General features: G+C 38.0%; 1 long non-coding RNA gene across 1 annotated transcript in view; it reads right to left on the minus strand.

The window, feature by feature from the left end:
- LOC103102010 (uncharacterized) overlaps positions 1-21,993 on the minus strand; it is a 29,685-nt gene extending 7,692 nt beyond the window's left edge. Inside the window, exons 1-2 of the long non-coding RNA XR_473498.3 lie at positions 21,781-21,993; positions 8,217-8,362 (exon numbers count right to left, since the gene is read on the minus strand). This is a non-coding gene — a long non-coding RNA (uncharacterized LOC103102010). The remainder of the gene's footprint in view (positions 1-8,216; positions 8,363-21,780) is intronic.
- Positions 21,994-22,216: the final 223 nt, after the last annotated feature.

Raw genomic sequence — 22,216 nt, forward strand, 5'->3', positions numbered from 1 at the left:
GATAGGAGGACCTGGGTTCAAATGTGACCTCAGACACTTCCTAGTTGTGTGACCTGGGCAAGTCATTTAACCTCCATTGCCTAGCCCTTATCACTCTTCTGCCTTGGAGCCAATACACAGTATTGTATAAATGGAGATTTCGAACCCTAGACTTCATTACAAAAATGTGGCAGAGGAGTCTAAGAAAAAACCAAACGTTTGTACTGTTGATGTTGGGTAAAGTGAGAGATATAATTTAATTTTTACAGTATTGATTCTAAGATAGGAGATAAGGATTTTTTTTAAGAGGAAGAAAAATATGGGACATCTTGCATGAAATAATGAAGATCAAAACATACAGAACCAAGAGAATGTTGTATAGAGCAAAAGGAATACTATTTGAAGAATAACTGTGAATGTCCATCTCCAGAAAAAGAGCTGATAAATAAAAGTATACAGGATATGCTTTATACACACACACACCTTGTCAAATAGCATCTTCTCAAGTGCAGGGGATGGGGGAGAGAGAGACAGCTCATAACTTAAAATGTAACAAAAAATAAAAAATAGAAAAGGCCTGGGTTTGAAGTCTAGCTCTGCCAATATCTTCCTGTATGCCCTTGAGCAAGTTATCTAAAATCTTTCAGCATCAGTTTCTTCATCTGAAAATGAGAAAGCTATACTAGATTGCCTCCAAGATCCCTTTGAGCTCAAAGTCTATGAGTCCAGCAACAGAATTTGCTTCTAAAAAGAAGAAAATGTGGAGGCCTATGAATGATTCAATTTAGTGAACATTTACTAAGCTCTGCATTGTTTTCAAGGAAGCATTCAGTCATTCCAGTTGCATCTGACTCTGTGTCCCTATTGGGATCTTTCTTTTTTTTTTTTAATTTACTAAGTAAAATTTATTGTCTGTATTTTTAAATTTATTTAGTCAATTTAGAACATTATTCCTAAGTTACAATAATCACTTTATTTCCCTCCCTCCCCTCCACCCACCCTTCCTGTAACTGACGCGCAATTTCACTGGGTATTACATGTGTCCTTGATCAAAACCTATTTCCATGCTGTTGATGTTTGCACTAGGATGTTCATTTAGAGTCTACATCCCCAATCATATCCCTATTGTCCCATGTGATCAAGCAGTTGTTTTTCTTCTGTGTTTCTACTCCCACAGTTTTTCCTCTGAATGTGAATAGTGTTTTTTTCTCATAGATCCCTCCCATTTGGAGCTTTCTTGGCAAAGATACTGGAGTGGTTTGCTATTTCCTTCTCCAGCTTATTTTACAGATGAGAAACGGAGGCAAACAGGGTTCAGTGACTTGTCCAGGGTCACACAGCTAGTAAGTGTCTGAGGTCAGATTTGGACTGAGGAAGATGAGCCTTCCCGACTCCAGGATCTGTATGACCTAACTGTCTAAATCTCCTCATATAGTCCCCCTTTCCCTTCAAGCACAGCTCAAATGCCACCTTTTACAAGATAGCCTGATCTGAGCCCTCTAATTATTAGCACCTTCCATTCTAAACTAGTTTGTATTGAACAACCTTGTACTTATTTATTTACTTACATTTTTAATTAAAAAAAAAAAAAAGCTCGGGGACAGCTGGGTAGCTCAGTGGATTGAGAGTCAGACCTAGAGACGGGAAGTCCTAGGTTCAAATCTGGCCTCAGACACTTCCCAGCTGTGTGACCTTGGGCAAGTCACTTGACCCCCATTGCCTAGCCCTTACCCCTCTTCTGCCTTGGAGCCAATATACAGTATTGACTCCAAGACAGAAGGTAAGGGTTTAAAAAAAAAAAAAGCTCTTACTTCTGTCTTTAGAATCTGTAGTTAGTATTATTTCCAAGGCAGAAGAGCAATAAGGGCTAGACTATGGGGGTTAAATGATTTTCCCAAAATCACACAGCTAGGAAGTATCTGAGGTCATATTTGAACCCAGGACCTCCCATCTCCAGGCCTGGCTTTATTTTTAATTTATTCTGTATACACCTATAGATATGAATGTCATCATTCCCAAAAGAATATAAGCTACTTAATAGTAGAGATTATTTCATTTGGAGGCATTCACATCTAGAACAGGGCCTGTCACACAGTAGGATCTTGTTGATTGATTGATTCTTGTTGATTGATTGATCAGGGGGAAAACATTTCTAGGCATCTTCCTGGTCACCTTGAATCCTAGATATATCAAATATAGAGTTTTGCATTTATTTACCTCTGATAGATGGGGATACACCACAGAAGAAACTTCAAGCTCAGCTTTCAGTACTCTCAGGGTACCTCTGTACTTGGGATATTACAATACAAACTCAACCCTCTCTGGGATGTAAAACCAGTAAGAGTATTAAATGGCAAAAACTACTCACTGACAGGGTGAAAATTCTGCCACTGAGTTCTGATTACAGCTATCTTCAGTACACCTGAAAAAAAAATCCCTTTCATCTCAGGCTCTAAAATAATTAGACGGTTATAGCTGCTCTTCAATAATTAAGTATACCATCTGTCCAAGCCCAAATGTTGACCTTTCACCCAGAGCCAGTCCCCCTCTTCTAGAGTTTCCACCATCGGCACATGTGATATCAGAAATCCGTTGCTATTTTTCCTTTGAAATTCTAGAGGTGCTGACTTATAGCAGCTGTTTTTGAGCACCCAGATTTAACTGAAATGTGAGTTTTTAAAAGCACTTGGCCTGTCATTTTGAGTTACCTTGCTTGGATCACAAATTTCAGCATAATATAATTCAACCACAGCCTGAAACTCAATACAGTGAGACATTTGCTGAACAAGGCACTTAGCAATAATCAACTAGTAGGTATGATTTCCACTTGGGGACTCTTTTGCTGAGACAACTAACAGATGACGAACTTCCCTTTTTCTGCAGCATCCAGGCTAATATGGAAAGTTTCCATCTTTCTTTTTCTTCCCCCTGTGAGTATCCCATTTGGGAAAAAAATAGATCCAAGGTAACTTTGACCATTGCCTTAAATTAGGATAGAAACACAGCATTGTAGAGTTAAAAGGGTCCTCAGAGGCAAGTAGTCCACTTCTTTCTTTTGCAGATGACAAACTGGTGCCCAGGGAAGTTCAATGACTTGCCCTAGAGCATCACAGGAAGTGGAATTTGAACAGATGTCATCTGTCTCCCAAGTAAATGATCTTTCTACTATATACCATGATGTATTCCTTAAGTATATTATATTGTAACCATTATTCAGCTCCATTAAAGTAGTGATAGGATTCATCTAATCCAGCTATTAAATGACAACAATAGAAATACAAGCTACAAATGATTCATGCCATTATATTATGGTCCTAATAATCAAGGACGATCAAGAAGCAGCACGGCATAGTGGTTAGAAAACGGACAGAATCTGGAAGACTTAGATTTAAGTCCTTCTTCTATCGGTGGCCATGGACCCAATGGTAACCCATGCAACTCTCTAACAATAATAACATTCATGAAAGTCCAACCATCCAGTAACCCTACTTCTAGATTTGTGTTTAGGAGTTATCAACATCAGACATCAGACAAAGCTAAATCAGTCACTGTCATTCTCTTTTAAATATGGCTTCACCAAAAGATTTCTGGGGAAATGGTAGAGGATGAAGTCACAAGAAAGCCCTAACTCTTTAATCTCTCTCTCTCTCTCTCTCTCTCTCTCTCTCTCTCTCTCTCTCTCTCTCTCTCTCTCTCTCTCTCTCTCTCTCTCTCTCTCTCTCTCTCTCTCTTCTCTCTCTCTCTCTCTCTCTCTCCCTCTCTCTCTCTCTCTCTCCCTCTCTCTCCTTCTCTCTCTCTCTCTCTGTCTCTCTCTCTGTCTCTGTCTCTCTCTGTCTCTGTCTCTGTCTCTCTCTCTCTCACTCTCTCAGAAAAAATTGCAATAAGGAAAGATAACAGAAATCCTAAAAATTGTTGGGAAAGAAAAGCCACTCATACAAATGAGTACAATAAAAATATAGATTAAATGAAAATTTAAAAAGAAACAGAAGCATTAAAGCTAAAACTAGGATTTTTCTCAAGTTTTGGGTTTTTTTAAGGTTAATAGTCACACTGATGGAAATGAAGGAAGAAGAGAGGAATACATTGATTTGGGGTACCTCTGAAAAAGAATGAGAGGAGAAAAAATAGAGAGCAAAAGGGGAAAGGAATTAGCTGTCTTATCTCAAACATGGAAGAAATATGGAAGTTGAATATGGGAAAAATTTATAGGGCTTCTTATTATACCTTATGACTATGTAAACAACAATAATAGCAAAAAACTAAATCATTATATAATAGACAAACAAGTTCAGAATGGGACAGAGAGACTGTGGTAGGAGCAACATTTACTAGTAATCTGGTTATGTCTCATGCTGTTAGGACCTTGTCGAAAAGCTGGGAATTCACTAGGGTTGGAGTAAAAAGCCTGGAGGGTCCCTCCCAAATAGACAGTGAAACAATTCTTGAGATATCATTTAAATAGAAGGCTAAGGCTCAAACCACTAATGTACCTCCACTGTAGCCTAGAGCATAAAAATCCAGCAGGGAAGTAGTCAAGGCTGCTTAGGGCTTCACAGACATCCCAGTTATCCTTTCCATGCTATTGTTGGGTAAATTTCCTTTTGGTAAAGGCTATGGTTTATGAGCATCTCATTTCATTCCATTTCTGAGCTTGTACCACTATATTGGCCTGAGACAGGGCTGGTCGAGAAAAGGGAACAAAAAAGTCATGTAATTACATTTGAAGAAATGATATAAGCAAATGGAACTTAGTGGAAGTTCATAGTTTCTTGCTCATTTTAAGGAATTCTTCTCTTTGTTAGGTTACTAAATTTATAATAAAGGCAAGATAAATTTACGCTACTTCTGTATCTGTATATACACGTGTATGAGTTATTAGATAGTGAAATTCTATCTCAGTGATGAGCAGAGGTATTTAATAATTAAAGCGGACTATTTAATCATTGAAATAAAGCCAAGCTGCTTAGTCATTTAGTGCCAAAATTCAGACTGTTTATATGCATACCGTCTCATGAGTAATTCCCTGCCTGTATGTGGAGAGCATCGAATGACTTTCCGCTTGGTCCCCAGAGTATTCGACTCTGTTGATCACCAGACTATGTGGGTGCTATTGATCAGTTGCAAAAGCATTTTGTAAAAAGCATGAAAACAATGTAAAACAAAAAAGAGGGAGTATGGCCAAGCCATTCTTTGTCCTCCATGCACAAAGGGATGCTTCTCCTTATAGGCTTAAGGGGAAATATAATCAAACTCAGCCTCAACTTTTCAATAATTCATTCAGCATATTGGGAGAGTCACTTCTGAATCTATGACCCTATTGGTAAAAAAAATTGAGGATTCAATGCTATTTGTCTCACAGGCTTTTGTGGCAGCCTTTTCGGGAGGCAGTATATTTGCAAAGCCTCTTTCTTGGCTTAGTTCCAGGACATCAAGATTCCATGGGGACTTCACACACACAGGGACAGGGGGTCAGGGTTTGCAATTTTAATACTTCTACACATAGTCCCCTGTCCATCTCTCTGGTATAACCGTGATCCACAGCTCTTTTCTCCTTTCTTCCTCCCTCCCTCCTTTCCTCCCTTCCTTCCATCCTTCCTTCCTTCCTTCCTTCCTTCCTTCCTTCCTTCCTCCTTCCTTCCTTCCTTCCTTCCTTCCTTCCTTCCTTCCTTCCTTCCTTCCTTCCTTTCTTTCTTTCTTTCTTTCTTTCTCTTCTTTCTTTCTTTCTTTCTTTCTTCTTTCTTTCTTTCTTTCTTTCTTTCTTTCTTTCTTTCTTTCTTTCTTTCTTTCTTTCTTTCTTTCTTTCTTTCTTTCTTTCTTTCTTTCTTTCTTTCTTTCTTTCTTTCTTTCTTTCTTTCTTTCTTCCTCCCTTCCTCCCTTCCTCCCTTCCTCCCTTCCTCCCCTTCCTCCCTTCCTCCCTTCCTCCCTTCCTCCCTTCCTCCCTTCCTCCCTTCCTCCCTTCCTCTCTTTCTTCTTTCTTTCTTTCTTTCTTTCTTTCTTTCTTTCTTTCTTTCTTTCTTTCTTTCTTTCTTTCTTTCTTTCTTTCTTTCTTTCTTTCTTTCTTTCTTTCCTTTCTTTCTTCTTTCTCTTTCTTTTTTTTTTATAAACCCTTACCTTCCATCTTGAAGTCAATACTGTGTATTGGCTCCAAGGCAGAAGAGTGGTAAGGGCTAGGCAATGGGGGTCCAAGTGACTTGCCCAGGGTCACACAGCTGGGAAGTGTTTGAGGCCAGATTTGAACCTAGGACCTCCCATCTCTAGACCTGACTCTCTCATCCCACTGAGCTAACCAGCTGCCCCCCATTCTCTTTCTTTCCTTTCTCTCTCTCTTTTTCTTTCTCGTTCTCTCTCTCTCTCCTCCTCATCACCTTTTCTTCAGTTCTTACTTTGCCAAGAGATATCATGTATTGCCTCTTATACATATGTCACAACTAGATATAAACTGTATCTTTCTTGTGCCCACTCTATTACCTTTGGGCCACCCACAACTTTAATTCTTAGGAGAGTATGGTGGATGTTAAAGGACTTGCAACTCTATCACCACTGGAAGAAAGTGCATGTATGTACATGAATGCGCATGCACATCTGTTAAAATACAGATTTCACAGCCTGGTATTTAAAGCCTTGATAATCTGGCTCCTACCTACCATTCCAGTGGCTTCATATTATATTTCCTTTGTGTACTCCCTTTCTAGTTATATTGGCCTGCTATATGTTCCCCCCCAACCCTCCGCTGACCACCACACAGCAAGCCATCTAGCATCATCTACCATCTCTATGCCCTTTCTTTTCCTCTTCTTCTCTTCCTCCTCTTCCTCCTCCTACTCTTCTTTCTCTTTCTCCCTCTTTCTCCTCCTCTTCTACTTCACCTTCACCTTATCTTCTGTCTTAAACTGCTAAGGTAAGATCTAAAAACAAAGTGATTTATACAAAATAAATTTACCTCTTTAAAAAAAACCAAACATTCCTTCTGTAATCTCGTCTGAGCTTGCTGGGCCTGAGTTTTTGAAACTTTAGAAGTTATTTAGCATAGATTTCATCAAATTAAAAATCAGAGTGACTGGTCATGGGCAATGAGCTACATAGGGAAGGAAGATCCTCTTACCTTGTGCTCTGGGGTGCATATTGTTATTTGTAAAGAATCACCCAAAGGAGCAATGAAGTGGCTCAGTAGATAGAGAGAGAGCTAGGCCTGGAGATGGAAGGTCCTGGGTTCAAATGTGGTCTCAGACACTTCCTAGCTTTGTGATCCTTGGCTAATCACTTATAAGACAGAAGATAAGGTGTTGTTTTTTTTTTTCAAAGAAAAGTTTGGTTTAATGGGCTAAGAGTTTATCATTTGGGACTATTTAAAATAGGGGTATTGCTTTTAATGCAAGAGATCCTGGGCTCATATCCTGAATGAGTTTTTTTTTTAATATTTATTTTTTTACATATATATTTGGAAAAGTGTGTCAATTGTAGTTCTCATTCATTAGTCTACTTTTTAAACAATGATACATTAATATAACTTTCTAAAGGAACACTTACATGGCCATGAGGGTAGATTACAATTTTTGTCCAGATTGTTGAAAAATTGGCTAGTATTATTGATGCCGTTAAAGTCAAGGAGACACAAAATAGGGACACGATGATAACAATGTTTTATATTAACACTGCATTTTTAGCTTTTCAAAGTGGTTTTATACGTATTATCAGATTAAATGAATGTTAAGAAAATGGGACCCAACAAATATCCTGGAAACTTATTGTTTCAAAAATCTTATTTGTTAGACCTTCAACCAAAGGGTTTAGTTAGTGGCATTCCCAATGGAGCTCATTAAGTGGCACTTATATCTGCCAGAAAATCCCACAGCATGGATTCCCAAGGTCTGCTTTATAGCAAGGCACCAGAGGAATTTAATTTCCAAAGAGATTCATGAAAGAAAAGAAGTGAGCTGGAGTAAAGATGGGGGGAGGGCAGCATCATTTATTTTGGCTTCTACTTGTATATACTAACCTCTCTCCTGTCTTCACAGAAACCAGAAGACCCTATAAAGGGCATAGATTCATAGAAGGGACCCTAAAAGCTACCCTGTCCAATCCTCTTATTTTATAGATAAAGAAAATGAAGCCTGTGGAGGTTACGTGACTTGCTCAGTCATACGGGAGATAGGTGTCAGAACCAGGGCAATGTTCTTTCCTCAGTACCATCTTGCTCTTCTATTGCAGTAAGAAAAAATCAGTTAGATTGCTCTCACCTCTTTAGGTCCCTCTGAAAAATCTTCTCCTGTTGTTTCAACCACTCAAGTGAGGATCTTGTAGATATCTCCTGCCCTAATCTTGGTAGAAGATGGTCTCTTCTTTTTCTTACTCCTCAGTTTGCCGGTTCTCTCTCTTTGTGTTCCTTTGGAAATAAGTGGAGAGGGGAATTATTCTGGCTCTAACAGCTCTCTCAAGCACATTTGTAGGACTTGAAGATAAATATATGAGACTTGAACTCAAGAGAGAAAATTCCTAAGAGACATTAAGATCCCAGGAGGGACAGTGGAGAGAGTCAAGTCAGCTTAAAAAAAAAAACACTTATCTTGTCTTAGAATAGATATTAAGTAACAGTTTCAAGGCAGGAGATCAGTAAGGACAGGGTAATTGGGATTAAGTGACTTGCCCAGGGTCCCAGGGATAGGAACAGTGAGACCACATTTGAATCCAGGACCTCCCTTCTCCAGACCTAGCTCTCTATCCACTAAGCCACCTAGCTGCACCTCAAATCATCTTTTTTTTTTTAAACCCTTATCTTCCATCTTGGAATCAATACTGTTTATTGGCTCCAAGGCAGAAGAGTGGTAAGGGCTAGGCAATGAGGGTCAAGTGACTTGCCCAGGGTCACACAGCTGGGAAGTATCTGAGTCAAATCATCTCTTAAATCCACCTGATCCACTAATCTTTCTTGTGTCAGATCTGAAAGAGTATGGTACATCTTTAAGAAAGACAATACAGAGAGCAATGGAAAGGGACCAAGAGTTAGCTTTTACCTTGGTCCCAGGCTGCTTCACCAATTTGGGGTGTATAAAACATATTCTGACATCTAGAGAGCAAGGAAAGAAACAAAAACTCAAAAGCAGAAGCAAAAAACTAAAAAAAAAAAACTTTAAGCAACTTGAGACTATTTAGTGGAAACCTTGAGAGATCTTCATTCCATTACAACACAGAATAATGGTGATAAAGGTGCATAATGATCCTAGAATATCAGAATTTGAAAAGATGTTAGAGATTATCCTGCCCAACCCCCTTAATTTAAAGATAAGGGAACTAAGTTTGAGAATCTAAAAGCTATGTGTACAAGGCCATGTAACTAATGTCAAAGTTGGGACTTTAACACAGATCTCTTGATTCTCCCTCAAATGTTGTTTCTACTATTCCATAAGTCATCAGGAAAATGTATATTCAGTATATTCCAAGAAGACATAGAAGAATGCAATTATTTTAGAAAGATTTCTAGTATGATAGGATAATCAATTGTTACGTGCCAGGCAGTATATGTCACACCAAGGATATGAATAAGAAAAAGAAAGTTCTTGCCCTCATGAAAATTAGGGTACTTGGTGTGGGAGGCCATGATGAAGAAGATAGTAGAGTTGAAACCAAGCAGAGCAACTGGTGGCAAAATTAGTTGTTTTTTTTTTTAATGTTTTGGTGAGCAGAGAGTTAAAACCTCAGCTATCTTGAATACTTGACTATCTAGAATTATTTATTCCTTAAGAATTTTAGAGATGTCCGGTCAAGATGGCAGCTTAGAGAAAAGCTAAAGTTCAGAGCTCCAGAGCTCCAGAAACCCTTCCTTACCGATCTCAAACTGAATGCTCCTAGGGCACCGGAATTCAAAATAAACAACATAATAGACCCTGGGAACACTCCTCTTGGACCTGGATCAAAAGGTACGGCCCCCCTAAAGTCAGAACCCAAGATCACTTGGATCTATCCCAGGACCCATCCCCCCCAACTCAGAGCGCTAAATCCGAGGCAGCAGCAGGAACCTCAGGGCAGGCAAAAGGGCCTCAGGAGCCAGCTATTCTGAAGGCCACATCCTGAAAACAACCTGAGCCAGTCGAGGAAGCACCCAGACAGTAGGGAAACAGAGAGAGATGGGGGAGCCTGTAGCCCCCTGACGAGATCCTTTCATCTGAGTCTCAACAAAGGTCCCTGCCTCAGGGCATACTCAGTCTGAGGTTAACCCTATCACCAGCCCTTGAAGCTCCGGGAAGCCACGGCCTCTCAGAGTACAGGCTCCTCTGGCCAGAAAAGGCATTGAAATACATCTGAAAGTGTCAAGCCAGGCACAGAGCATAGAAGTAAGGCAACAGAGAAGCATCGGGAGGGAACTGAAGAGGGTAGTAACACTGAAACACCAGCAATTCTAGGCTTCCTGGGGAAGACAGACAATTTGCCTGGGGCTAAAGCCACTGAACACCAGACAGATAACAGAAGAGCCAGCCCCCCTCACTCAGATAGAGATAGCAAACAGCACAGAAACAAAAAAAGCCTCAAAACAACAGGAAAAACAAGAAGGGGGCAACTATGGACACATTTTATGGAGCAAAAATACAAAATACAGAGGAGATAGAAGAGGAAACACAAGCAAATGCGCCAAAACCTTCCAAAGGAAATGGAAACTCTCCACAAACTTTTGAAGAATTTGAATTGAAAATGATCAAAAAGATGGAAGCCTTCTGGCAGGAAAAGTGGGAATTAATGTAAAAGAATTTCACGCAACTACAAAACCGGTTTGACCAAACTGAAAAGGAAAACCAGGCTTTAAAGGTCAGAATTAGGCAACTGGAAGACAACGAGCAGGTAAAAGAGCAAGAATCAATAAAGTGAAACCAAAAGATCAAGAAATTAGAAGAGAGCATAAAATATCTCACTGACAAGGTGACAGACTTGGAAAATAGAGGAAGAAGAGATAATTTAAGAATAATTGGACTACCAGAAAATCCAGAAATAAACAGCAAACTCGACATCGTGATATAATCAAAGATATAATCAAAGAAAATTGCCCAGAGATTCTAGAACAAGGGGGCAATACAGCCACTGAAAGAGCTCACAGAACACCCTCTACACTAAATCCCCAAAAGACAACTCCCAGGAATGTAATTGCCAAATTCCAAAGCTCTCAAACAAAAGAAAAAATCTTAAAAGAAGCCAGAAAAAGACAATTTCGGTATAAAGGAATGCCAATCAGGGTCACACAAGACCTTGCAAGTTCCACTCTGAATGATCATAAGGCATGGAACATGATTTTCAGAAAGGCAAGAGAGCTGGGTCTTCAACCAAGAATCAGCTATCCAGCAAAACTGACTATATACTTCCAAGGGAAAGTATGGGCATTCAACAAAATAGAAGATTTCCAACGTTTTGCAAAGAAAAGACCAGAGCTCTGTGGAAAGTTTGATATCGAAAAACAAAGAGCAAGGAATACCTGAAAAGGTAAATATGATGGAAAGGGAAAAGGAGAAATTTGTTATCTTTTCATTTATTCAAACTCTCTTCTATAAGGACTACATTTATATCAATCTATATATATTAATATATGGAAAATGTAATGTGTAAATAGGGGGAAAAGAAAAATCAAACAGAATAATCTTTCTCACACAAAGATTCACACAGGAGGGGGAGGGGAAGAAAATTCCTATAAGAAGGAGACGAAGAGAGTTTTTACTTAAACCTTACTCTCAGGGAAATCAACTCTGAGAGGGAAAAAACATCCAGATCCATTGGGATCTTGAATTCTATCTTACCCAACAAGGGTAGGGAGAAGAGAAAACCAAGGGGGGTAAGGGGGAGGGAACACAAAAAGGGAGGGAAGGAGAGGGGGGGAGGGGGAGGGAACAAAAAGGGAGGGGCTAGAAAGGGAAACATATCAAGGGAGGGGACAAGGGGGACTGATTTAAAGTAAATCACTGGATTAAAAGGTTAGAGCTAAAGAAGAAAGGTTAGAATTAGGGAAGGCTATCAAAATGCCAGAGAATTCACAAGTCACAATCATAACTTTGAACGTGAATGGGTTGAACTCACCCATAAAACGTAGACGAATAGCAGAATGGATTAGAATCCAAAACCCTACCATATGTTGTCTTCAAGAAACACACATGAGGCGGGTAGACACCCACAAGGTCAGAATTAAAGGATGGAGTAAGACCTTCTGGGCCTCAACTGACAGAAAGAAGGCAGGAGTAGTAATCATGATATCTGATAAAGCCAAAGCAAAAATAGACCTGATCAAAAGGGATAGGGAAGGTAATTATATTTTGTTAAAAGGGACTTTAGATAATGAGGAAATATCACTAATCAACATCTATGCACCAAATAATATAGCACCCAAATTTCTAATGGAGAAACTAGGAGAATTGAAGGAAGAAATAGACAGTAAAACCATATTAGTGGGAGACTTAAACCAACCATTATCAAATTTAGATAAATCAAATCAAAAATTAAATAAGAAAGAGGTAAAAGAAGCGAATAAAATCTTAGAAAAATTAGAATTAATAGACATATGGAGAAAAATAAATAGGGATAAAAAGGAATACACCTTCTTCTCAGCACCACATGGCACATTCACGAAGATTGACCATGCATTAGGTCACAGAAACATAGCACACAAATGCAGAAAAGCAGAAATAATAAATGCAGCCTTTTCCGATCACAAGGCAATAAAAATAATAATCAGTAACAGTACGTGGAAAACCAAATCAAAAATTAATTGGAAATTAAACAATATGGTACTCCAAGATCGTTTAGTTAGAGAAGAAATCACAGAAACAATAATTTCATCAAGGAAAATGACAATGGCGAGACATCCTTTCAAACCTTTTGGGATGCAGCCAAAGCAGTAATCAGAGATAAATTCATATCCCTGAGTGCATATATTAACAAACTAGGGAGAGCAGAAATCAATCAATTGGAAATGCAAATAAAAAAACTCAAAAGCGATCAAATTAAAAACCCCCAGCAGAAAACCAAACTAGAAATCCTAAAAATTAAGGAAGAAATTAATAAAATCGAAAGTGATAGAACTATTGAGCTAATAAACATGACTAGAAGCTGGTACTTTGAAAAAACAGACAAAATAGACAAATTACTGGTCAATCTAATTAAAAAAAGGAAAGAAGAAAAGCAAATTAACAGCATCAAAGACAAAAAGGGGGACATCACTTCCAATGAAGAGGAAATCAAGGGAATCATTAAAAATTACTTTGCCCAATTATATGGCAATAAATACATCAATCTAGGTGATATGGATGAGTATATACAAAAATACAAACTGCCTAGACTAACAGAAGAGGAAATAGAATTCTTAAATAATCCCATATCAGAAATTGAAATCCATCAAGCCATCAAAGAACTTCCTAAGAAAAAAGCCCCAAGGCCCAACAGATTCACAAGTGAATTCTATCAAACATTCAGAGAACAGTTAATCCCAATACTATACAAACTATTTGACATAATAAGCAAAGAGGGAATTCTACCAAACTCCTTTTATGACACAAACATGGTACTGATTCCAAAACCAGGCAGATCAAAAACAGAGAAAGAAAATTATAGACCAATCTCCCTAATGAATATAGATGCAAAAATCTTAAATAGGATACTAGCAAAAAGACTCCAGCAAGTGATCAGAAGGGTCATCCACCATGATCAAGTAGGATTTATACCAGGGATGCAGGGCTGGTTCAATATTAGGAAAACTATCCACATAATCGACCATATCAACAAGCAAACCAACAAAAATCACATGATTATTTCACTAGATGCAGAAAAAGCCTTTGATAAAATACAACATCCATTCCTATTGAAAACACTAGAAAGCATAGGAATAGGAGGGTCATTCCTAAAAATAATAAACAGTATATATCTAAAACCATCAGCCAATATCATCTGCAATGGGGATAAACTAAATGCATTCCCAATAAGATCAGGAGTGAAACAAGGATGCCCATTATCACCTCTACTATTTGACATTGTACTAGAAACACTAGCAGTAGCAATTAGAGAAGAAAAAGAAATTGAAGGCATCAAAATAGGCAAGAAGGAGACTAAGCTATCGCTCTTTGCAGATGACATGGTCTACTTAAAGAATCCTAGAGATTCAACCAAAAAGCTAATTGAAATAATCAACAACTTTAGCAAAGTTGCAGGATACAAAATAAACCCGCATAAGTCATCAGCATTTCTATACATCTCCAACATAGTTCAGCAGCAAAAACTAGAAAGAGAAATCCCATTCAAAATCACCTTAGACAAAATAAAATACCTAGGAATCTACCTCCCGAGACAAACACAGGAACTATATGAAGACAACTACAAAACACTCTCCACACAACTAAAAGTAGACTTGAGCAATTGGAAAAAACATTAACTGTTCATGGGTAGGACGAGCCAATATAGTAAAAATGACCATCCTACCCAAACTTATCTATCTATTTAGTGCCATACCCATAGAATTTCCAAAAAATTTCTTTACTGATTTAGAAAAAACCATAACAAAGTTCATTTGGAATAACAAAGGATCAAGGATATCCAGGGAAATAATGAAAAAAAAATACAAAGGAAGGGGGCCTTGCAGTCCCAGATCTCAAACTATATTACAAAGTAGCAGTCATCAAAACAATTTGGTACTGGCTAAGAGACAGAAAGGAGGATCAGTGGAATGGACTTGGGGCAAGTGACCTCAGCAAGACAATATATGATAAACCCAAAGATCCCAGCTTTCGGGTCAAAAATCCACTATTCGATAAAAACTGCTGGGAAAACTGGAAGACAGTGTGGGAGAGATTAGGATTAGATCAACACCTCACACCCTACACCAAGATAAATTCAAAATGAGTGAGTGACTTAAACATAAAGAAGGAAACCATAAGTAAATTGGGTAAACACAGAATAGTATACATGTCAGACCTTTGGGAGGGGAAAGACTTTAAAACCAAGCAAGACATAGAAAGAGTCACAAAATGTAAAATAAATAATTTTGACTACATCAAATTAAAAAACTTTTGTACAAATAAAACCAATGTAACCAAAATCAGAAGGGAAACAACAAATTGGGAAGCAATCTTCATAAAAACCTCTGACAAAGGTTTAATTACTCAAATTTACAAAGAGCTAAATCAATTGTACAAAAAATCAAGTCATTCTCCAATTGATAAATGGGCAAGGGACATGAACAGGCAGTTCTCAGCCAAAAAAATCAAAATTATTAATAAGCACATGAAAAAGTGTTCTAAATCTCTTATAATCAGAGAGATGCAAATCAAAACAACTCTGAGGTATCACCTCACACCTAGCAGATTAGCTAACATGACAGCTATGGAAAGTAGTGAATGCTGGAGGGGATGCGGCCAAGTAGGGACATTAATTCATTGCTGGTGGAGTTGTGGACTGATCCAACCATTCTGGAGGGCAATTTGTAACTATGCCCAAAGGACGATAAAAGATTGTCTGCCCTTTGATCCAGCCATAGCACTGCTGGGTTTGTACCCAAAAAAGATAATAAGGAAAAAGACTTGTACAAGAATATTCATAGCTGCACTCTTTGTGGTGGCCAAAAATTGGAAAACGAGGGGATGCCCTTCAATTGGGAGTGGCTGAACAAATTGTGACATATGTTGGTGATGGAATACTCTTGTGGAAAAAGGAATAATAAAGTGGAGGAATTCCATGGAGACTGGAACAATCTCCAGGAAGTGATGCAGAGTGAAAGGAGCAGAACCAGGAGAACATTGTACACAGAGACGGATACACTGTGGTACAATCGAATGTAATGGACTTCTCCATTAGTGGTGGTGTAATGTCCCTGAACAATCTGCAGGGATCTAAAAAACACCATCCACAAGCAGAGGATAAACTATAGGAGTAAAAACACTGATGAAGAACAACTGCTTGACTACAGGGGTGAGAGGAAATGACTGAGGAGAGACTCTAATTGAACACTGTAGTGCAAATACCAACAACATGGAAATGGGTTCGAACCAAGAACACATGTGAAACCCAGTGGAATTGTGCGCTGGCTATGGGAAAAGTGGTGGGACGGGGAGCGGGGGGAGGAAAAGATAATGATCATTGTTTCCAATGAATAATGTTTGTAAATAACCAAATAAAATAATGTTTAAAAAGTCAAAAAAAAAAGAATTTTAGAACTCTAGACCAAAATTTCATTTTACTTAGAAAAAAAAAATAAACCAAATAGACTTGTCTACTAATGCATATTATATGTCTAGTTCCATATGTGTGTGTTCTAACTGCACAATTAGATGGCAAGTTTCTTCTGGTTAGGGATTATGTCTCATACTTAAAAAAACAACAACCCTTATTTTCTTTCTTAGTAACAACTCTAAGATCAGAAGCCAAAGGCTAGGCAGTTGGGGTTAAGTGATTTGCCCAGGTTCACACAGCTAAGAAGTGTCTAATGACAAATTTGAACCTACGTCCTCTCAGCTCCAGTCCTGACTCTTTTTACTGTGCCATGTAGCTGCCCCTCATACTTTTTAAATATCAGCATAGCACTTAGCCCATTGGTAGGTGTTTAATCCAATAGGCACTCAGAAAATAATTTTTGTTTGATTAATTGATTGGCCAGTTTGGGGGGGGGGTGTTTTAAAAGAAGTTGGAATTTTATTGACCTGAAGGAGGACAATTGAGGCAACACAGCCCCAAGGTTTTGCCAGGGTGGTAATGGTAAAATTATCAGGAGCATGCTATAAAGACTCTATAAGGACAAGTGTGCATAACCCAAGAGCCATCAGGAGGCTCTGATGGGAGAGAAGAGTGCCAGTAGGGTTGTGATTATGAGCCTTTAACAAATAACTCTTGGGGAGAGGGTAGGAAGTTTGAGTTCAAACCTGGCCTCATACACTTCTGCTTTGGGACCAACACACTCTATTGATTCTAAGATGGAAGGTAAGGATTTAACAAAAAGAATTCTTGGAAAAACTGGGCATGGCACACTTTTCAATGTAGTACCAACATTTTCTTCTTTGCTTTCTTAAATCTAGACAGCCAATAAAACAAAAAAATCAATTGGCAATTTGTAGAATATTGATTGCTGAAGTGCAAATGCTCACACTCAAAATTTAACAATCGGCTCCCATTTGAACTGCCTTCAGTCTACCCTTAGATATCAGTCAAGGAACTGGGAGGAGATAATGGGAATTTGAACTGGAACAAAAGTCAGAAATCATCTAGTGCCTCAGATTCCTCAAAGAGGAAGTTGAGACCCAAAGATTAAAGGGATTTGTTCAAAGTCAAAACAGAGGCAGAAAAGCTTCAGGTAGACAATTGGTCCCTTAGCTGAGGAAGATGAGCTTTGTTCCCCTGGGTCTCTCCCAATACTAAATTGACCTTTTAAAAGTCGTTTCCATCTGGAACATCATGTTTTGCTTCTCCAGTCTTTTTTTCATTAATATTATACTATCACTCCGGATGGCTTTTGGAGCAAAAATCCTATAAAAATATAATTTAAATATTTTCTTATTAAGCTTTATTATGTTAATCTATTGTATTTTAAATAAGTAACAACTTGATAATTGAGTTTTTCATGGAAAGGGAAAAAAGTGTAAATGAAAAGAAAAGCCTTGAATAAGAACACTCAATAGAATTTGAACAAATGTTTCATAAGTTGTTTTTTTTTTTTTGCATAGAATCAGTGCAGAAGACAGAAGGAACTTGAATAAGACATCATCTGTGCCCTTTAAGGAGCAAGGAAATAAGCAGAAAAGCAAATAATTATAATATATAAATGCTGTGTGGAGGGGCCAGAGTACAAGATGAGGAAGGGAGAATGTCATTCCTCAATGTCAAAAGATAGTAATAATAAGTTAACATTTATGTAGTGCTTACGATGTACCAAGAATTGTGCTAAGCACTTTATAATTATTATCTCATAACAGCCCTGGGAGGTAAGGTACTCTTATTATCCCCATTTTACAAATGAGGAAACCGAGGTAAATGGAGGTTAAATGACTTGCCCATAGTCACAAAGCTAAAAAGTGTCTGAGCAGATTTGAACTTGGGTTTTCTTGACTCCAGTGCTCTATCCACTGGGAAACCTAGCTGTATTTTTTCTAGATACCTATAGATAGAAAATATGATTTCCATTTGTAAAAAATAGGTAGGATTCAATTCAATAAACATTTATTAAGTGCCTACTTTGGGGCAGCTAGGTGGCACAGTAGATAGAGCTCAACTTTGTGAGTTCAAATCTGGCCCCAGGACATTTATTAGCTATTAGACAAGTCCCTTAACTCTGTTTGCCTCAGTTTCCTCATCTATAAAATGAACTGGATATAGTAGTAGTCTCTCGGTAACCGAGGATGACGATTGTCTTTGTGCGTTTTCATCTATAGTGTATAGATGAGTGTGCACAAAAACACTTGTGCATGAAGGAGATTTAAGTGGAAAAGTCAGTGCACAGAGACAGTCCCACTCTCTCGGCGTTGGAAGCCTGGGTCCAGTGGCACAAAAAATCATTACACCTGGAGACTTCCTCAGCTGCATTGGATGGCCGTGTTGTCCTTTGTGCTCCAACACACCCTAAGCACTCCCCAGTGCTTTGCTGTGTTGCCCTCTCAGCCATTGAACCTTCTTATTGGTTTCTTCCGTCTGTTCAGCCAAAGCAGTCTTCACATGCTGGGTTTGACCATTTATCCATTGGGGAATGACTTGGATTCTTATAAATTTTACTTAGTTCTTTATATACTTGAGAAATGAGACCTTTAGTAGATAAATTTGTTATAAAATTTTTTCTCAGTTTGTTGCTCTCCCTCTAATCGTAATTGCATTGGTTTTGTTTGTACAAAAACCTTTTAATATAATCAAATTTATTCATTTTACATCTTGCAATGTTCTCTGTCTCTTGTTTGGTCACAAATTCTTCCCTTATCCATATATCTGACAGGTAAACTTCTACATTCCATTAATTTACTCATGATATCATTCTTTATGTTTAAATTATATACCGATTTTGACCTTATTTTGGTATAGGGTGTGAGATGTTGATCTAAACCTAACCTTTGTCATATTTTTTTCAAATTTCCCCAGCAGTTTCTGTCAAATAGTGGATTTTTATCCCCAAAACTGGGATCCTTGAGTTCATCAAACTCTAGATTGCTGAGATCATTTACCCCTACTCTAGTCTATTGATCCACCCTTCTATTTCTTAGCCAGTATTAGATTGTTTTGATGATTACTGCATTATAGTACAGTTTAATATCTAATACTGCTAGGCCACTATCCTTCACATTTTTTATTAGTGTCCTTGATATTTTTGACATTTTTTTCCAGATGAATTTTGTTATTATTTTTCCTAGATCTATAAAATAGTATTTTTGGTAGCTTGATAGGCATGGCACTGGAGAAATTAATTTAGGTAGGACCATCATTATTATTATTACATTAACTTCACCTACCCATGAGCAATTAATGTTTTTCCAGTTATTTAGATCTAATTTTATTTGGGTGAAAAGTATTTTGTAATTTGCCAGTGTTTGTCTTGGCAAATAGATTCCCAACATTAATGATTTTTGAGAATACTTTTTATATGACTGATAATAGTTTCCAATTCTTCTTTTGAAAACTACTTTTTCATCTCCTTTGACTTCTTATCTCTTGGGGAACGGCTTTGACCTTAAATATTTTTGTTAATTATTATAATGGTTAAATTGGAATTTTGACTAAATAAGAGAGTTATAAAAAGTGGTTGCCAATTATTATCACTTAAGTCTGGAAAACTGTTAGCAGCTTTTAACAATTTTGTTTACTTTGAATATTAGTAAAAATAGGGAAATGTGGAAGGGAATGAGGTAAAGAGACTGCCTAGCCTACCCTAAATGCTGATCTGGTGAAATGAAGCTCACTTCCTGACAGAGTTCCAGTCTTTACGTGGTCACTAGTGGTCACTAGTCACTCACCAGCAAGCTGGGCAGGATCCAAGCAAGGTCCCAATGCAGAAAAAACCCTCATGAGCTAAGTTCACCAAGGCAGCAGTGAATCTAACAAGAAAGTCCCCAACTCCAAGAAGCTCCAAAGCTGAAAGTTGAAGTCCCAAAGCCAAAAATTCCAGTTGAAAGGCACAAAACTCCAAGTTGAAGTTAAAGTCTAAAAGCCCCAAGGAGCCTTCCTCCAAAGAAAAAGATCCAAGGAGCAGAGACTCCAAAGACAAACCTCAAAGGAGAAGTCCTGAGGACAGGAAGTTCTGGACTTTTTATAGTCCTTTTCCCACATCACTTCCTCTCCCTTCCCCTCTTCACAGGTGCCAATCACAGCTTTCAAAATACCCAGGGGGGCTGTATCTGTGGGATCCACCCCTCGTCCTCTGAGGGTATAAACACTTATCAAAGGATTCACAAGTTTCTGACTGATTGAGTTAAAAGGGTGGAGCTCTCTAAGTAAATGACTTGTGAATTCTCTTACTTGATGGCTAACAGTGTTAAGTAGGGGTTTCTGAATTGATTAACTCAAAATAGACAAAGAGAATAAAGAATTCCCTTTCACAATCCCCTCTGTGATTCTTTGGGAGACTAGTCTCCCCAATGAATCATTTAACATAACCAAGTTATACCTCTAAAGATCTTCTAGCTAAAAGTGCATACAATATTGCAATTTCTAAAAGGAAATTATAATAGTTGAAGATAAGAGGGAAATAAGAGAGACAGAACAAAATCAATGATTTGTAGGTACATTGACAAAAAGCCAATTAGGAGGCAATCTATGGACATGGCAAACCACTCTAGCATCTCTGCCAAGAAAGCCCCAAATGGGGTCAGGGAGAGTTGGATACAACTGAAAAATTATTAAATAAAATTAAAATTATTTTTAAAAATTAAATTATTAAATCAAATAATAAAAATTAAATAATTAAATTGTTAAATAGTAGAATATTAAATGATTAAATAATTGTAAATAAACCTTTGGACTGGGCACTGGTGTTACAAACAAACAAACAAATGAATAAATGAGTAAACAAACAAATAAATAAGTAAGTAAATAAAAGACAGTCCCTGCCCTCAAGGATCTTGATGGGGAAAGATGACTCACAAAAGGAAACTGGAAAGGGTATAAGGAATATTACATGGCTGTTCCATCTTGTGTCATAGAGTCAAAACCGGATAGAGCAGCAAATGGAGAGTGGAGTGACTTGGACGTCCAATTTCTGCCCTCTATAAAGAAAAAATTTGGGAAGGGTTTAGCCCTCCATCCTCCAGCCCTCCATTCAGAAGGGAGTGGAGGCTGAACAAGGTGATCTCCAAGTCTTGAGTTAGCAGTATGATGATGAGGGAGGCTGGGAGGTCCTCTAGAACAAGCATTATTTTTGTTCTGTTTGTGCATCCACAGCAGAAAGCCTAGAGTGCAACTGGCACTTAGTAATACCTGACTAGATGTCGGACTGATCGACAAATATAATTGAAGACAACATATATTTTGTTCAAGAAGGAATTTAACTTTTACTAAATGTTTTGAAATGTAAGTTAACCCAACATGTGAATTTATTCTTAAAAAATAGAGTTTTTGGTCAATCGTTTCTTTTTCTCTTTTTTTAAATTATGGGCTTAACAGATAGTAATATTTTCCATAAAATTTGACCTCTCTCCCATCTGTTCATACTTCTGGGGCATTAAGTTGTTCATGTAACTGCCCTCTGATACTTATAGGATAATGATAGAGATTGCATTTGCCTGGTTTTTGGATACAGGTAGGAGCAGAAGGTAGGAACAGAGACATCAGAGGGATGTGCTAGAATAATCAAAGAGTGCTTAAAAGAAGAGAAAATGGCACCTTGTTTATAAGAGCCAGCAGCTTCCTTCTTCTGATTGCATTGGCAAAACAGTGATAGCCAGGCGGTTTATTCCCAGTGGGGAAATTCTCTTCAGATGTGCCCAGTTTGAAAGGAAGAAAAAGGCAATTAAGGTCAGGGAAGTCTATTAAGAAATATAAGTGGAACTGCTGGAAAATGAAACTGCATCTACTGCCAGGTTGCCCTTCCCTTCAGTGAAGACAAGCCTAGAACTCTGAGTTCCTTTATTACATCAAAGAACTGGATGTTCTTCGACTGGAGTTTTTAGCATGAGTTAAAAAAACAAAACCAAAATAAACCTCTTGCCAGCTCCCAATGGGAATGGGTGGCATAGGGAAAAAGAGGATTTAGCTTTCTTTCTTCTCTCTTTTTTCTTCCTTTCTCCCTCCCTCCCTTCCTTTCTTTTTTCTCTCTTTC

Source organism: Monodelphis domestica, chromosome 5 (assembly GCF_027887165.1).
Source record: "Monodelphis domestica isolate mMonDom1 chromosome 5, mMonDom1.pri, whole genome shotgun sequence".
NCBI classification, from domain to species: Eukaryota; Metazoa; Chordata; class Mammalia; order Didelphimorphia; family Didelphidae; genus Monodelphis; species Monodelphis domestica.